The sequence below is a fragment of the Microtus ochrogaster genome, chromosome 8 (assembly GCF_000317375.1).
Source record: "Microtus ochrogaster isolate Prairie Vole_2 chromosome 8, MicOch1.0, whole genome shotgun sequence".
Taxonomy (NCBI): Eukaryota; Metazoa; Chordata; class Mammalia; order Rodentia; family Cricetidae; genus Microtus; species Microtus ochrogaster.
The window spans coordinates 19710316-19713453 of record NC_022015.1 but is presented as its reverse complement, the minus strand read 5'-3'; the positions used below and the strand labels follow the sequence as shown (position 1 = coordinate 19713453).

General features: G+C 46.1%; 1 protein-coding gene across 2 annotated transcripts in view; it reads left to right on the top strand.

Moving 5' to 3' along the window:
• Positions 1 to 711: 711 nt before the first annotated feature.
• The window catches only part of Tmem219 (transmembrane protein 219), a 32694-nt gene continuing 30267 nt past the window's right edge, over positions 712 to 3138 (top strand). For both annotated transcript variants that reach the window (XM_026781094.1, XM_026781093.1), the window contains exon 1: positions 712 to 740. The gene's annotated coding sequence lies outside the window, so the exon portion shown is untranslated. The remainder of the gene's footprint in view (positions 741 to 3138) is intronic.

Below are 3138 nucleotides of genomic sequence, written 5' to 3'. Positions count from 1 at the left end.
AATGAGGTCTGGTGCCCTCTTCTGGCCTGCAGACATACACACAGACAGAATATTGTATACATAATAAATAAATAAATATTTAAAATAAAAAAAAAAAGAACTTGGTCCACAACATTTTTTTAAAACTCAGGGTCTCACTATATCACCCTGGCTAGCTTAGAATGCTTTATGTGACCAAGAACTCATAATGACCACCCGCCTCCCTAGTGCTAGAATTAAAGGTGTGCACCACCATCCTTGGCTCCCAAAACAAATTCTTAATTACCATGACTAAAATGAGTTAGATTTGACCGCTGGCTATCACTAGACAGCCTCTACCCATATGTGGAGATTAATCTTGTGATGGAGGACTCAAAGCTTTCATGCGCCTTGGTAAACCAGGGATAGAACCCATACTCCCTCATGTATATTCTGTAGTGTTCTTTCCGACTGTCATTCCAAACTCTCTGAACTCTCTTCCAGCTCGGCCATTTGCAAGAGTTCCTGCTGCGTGCTTGACTATAAATGAGGTCAGATTCCTATTTTACAGAAACCGCTGGGGTATACCCATTTCCTTCTCCCTGTGAGCCTGTAGCCATGGGAACTGCAGTCAAGAACACAATAACACCTCCATGCACAAATCTGTAGGGAACAAAGTTCATTTTAATACAGCTGGCCTGAGCGCAGTGGAATCGGGGAGACTCTCCAGACTTGGTGGCATTGTGCAGCCTCTGGAGGAGGAGGACATGGTGCTATCTCAGGTAGGGCCTCTCCCTGGGAACTGGGGCTTGGGCCAGGCATGTAGGGAGAGTTCTTTAGGGCTTGCTCTTCCTGGGGAGAGCAGTACCAGGTCCCGGGTATTTAAGAGCTCTGCTGGTCTGCGAATATGCAGACCAGTCTGGATGCTAGAAGCATTTCTACCAGTACCAAGAGTATTGGCTAGAACATCTATATAGGGATCATCCAGCCCTGCAGCCAGGAGCGAGGACACCAGGTCTCTGTTGTTTTGGGTGCTGAGTTGAACCCACCCGAGGCCTTGCCTTTGCTAGGCAAGTGCCTCACCACTAAGAACACCCCCAGTTCTGTGATGGCTGCTTAGGCCTGTGGAGTCAGGGAGGAACAGAAAGGCTTCAAGCTAGGTGATGCGTCTCCTGCTCACCAAGTCACTTTTCTGCATCCCTGACGATATATCCTTCACTCTATTCTCCAAAACCTCCCTGAACTTTGCCTTCTTCTGAAGGTGAGTCCTGAAACTTCCCCTTTCTTCTGTTCTATCCTAACACCCCAGTTTCTTTAGGACTGGGGATGGTCCTGGCTCACAGCGCCAGGCTGGGCCCTGCTGAAAAGGAAAGAGCTTACTCAGAACCACCATTGGGAACAGAGTTACTCTCAGGGGCCATAGGCTGCCACCAACACACTGTGTGAATCTTGTTTGCGTCTATGTTTGAGAAAGCACGTCATGGAGGCCAGCCTCACACATAGCTGAGGATGAGGTGGATCCTTCTGCTCCCACCTCTCCTCTCACGTGCTGGGATTACAGGCCACGCCTAGAAAATTACATATATTGAAGAGCTAGGGGATTGAAGTCAGGGCCCTGCCCACTCTGGGCAAGCACTTTCCGCTGAGCGAAATCTTCAACCATCCATATGACTCTTAACGACACTTCTAATCAAGTTTCTCTGAACATAGTCCATTGGACCATGGCCACATGTCCACGAAGAGGATCAAGGTCTATGACAACCTGCCAGCTGCTAAGGAATTGATGAGTCTCTATTTTGGGATTCAACAGAACCAGGGGACTATAGATGATACTGCAAAGAGTCCCTTGCTGGGCTTTGCAGAAGGTTCTGTTTTGTTTTTTAATATTTATTATGTATACAGTGTTCTACCTGCATGTATGCTTAGACACCAGAAGAGGGCACCAGATCTCATTACAGATGGTTGTGAGTCACCATGTGGTTGCTGGGAATTGAACTCAGGACCTTCGGAAGAGCAGGCATCTCTCCAGCCCCTTTGCTGAAGATTCATTCCTCCCAGGGAAGTAAACAAAGTTCTGTCGAGAGGGTTCACATAGCAGGATGGTGCAAGGAAGTATGGGCTATGCTTTGCCCACCCAAGACATCTCCAGCCTGACTTCTTCTGTTGCTTAGTTGTTGTTTTGTTTGTTTGTTTCTGAGACAGGATGTCCCTATGTAGCCCTGGAATTCACTGTGTAAACCAGGCTGATCTCAAACTGCTGGGTTAAATGCTCTGCTGGGATTAAAGGTGTGTACTACCACACCTGGCTTCTTTTATTGCTTAAAAATTTTAGTAATTGTTGAAAATATTAAGAAAGAAGGTCTTCCCCACTTTCTATCCTAATAGTCCATTTTATCCTCTCCATAGGCAACCACTGATCAGAATTTCTCTAAAACATTCAACATATATAGAGGTAGCTACTTATCTTTAATCTCGTTTTTTCAACACAAATGCTGGCAGACAGTATAGGTTTCTTTATGCTGTGTTGATTCTACTTGTTGTGTCTCAGGTTTATTTCACATTTGAATATGCAGATGTGTCTCACCCTATTGCATCACTGCATGGTGCCCTATTGTGGATATATTGTGGATATACCATAGAAGGCTCCACTGGGAGATCGGCTAGGCTCTTTCAGGTCTGTTGTACACACAGCTGCAATAAGCATCGTTGTCATACTTCTAACACGTGAGTGGGTTTGCCAGAGACCCTCCTAATGGTGGGGGATGCCTCTCGGGGGTAGAATGCTTGTCTATATTTTCAGGCCTTGGCTCCCATCCTCTGCTAAAAAGGAAAAGAGGAGAATTGCTGAATCAAAGGTTACATTTAGCTTCAGTGATTCTCAGTCTGTCCTTAGGCAAGCATGAGTCATTTTAAACTGTCGAGGTTGTCAGTGGATTGTCCTGCCCTCGCCAACACCATTAAGAGTGGCATTAACACTTGTTTCTGCTCTTACCAACACTATTTCCAGGCCTTTCATCTTGGTGTGGTTTCGGTTTTTTTCCCATCAAAATAGTCATATATCTGTAACGTATCCAGTGTGTGATAGTGCACACCTTTAATCCCAGCACTCGGGAGGCAGAGGCAGGCAGATCTCTGTGAGTTCGAGGCCAGCCTGGTCTACAGAGCTAGTTCCAGGACAGG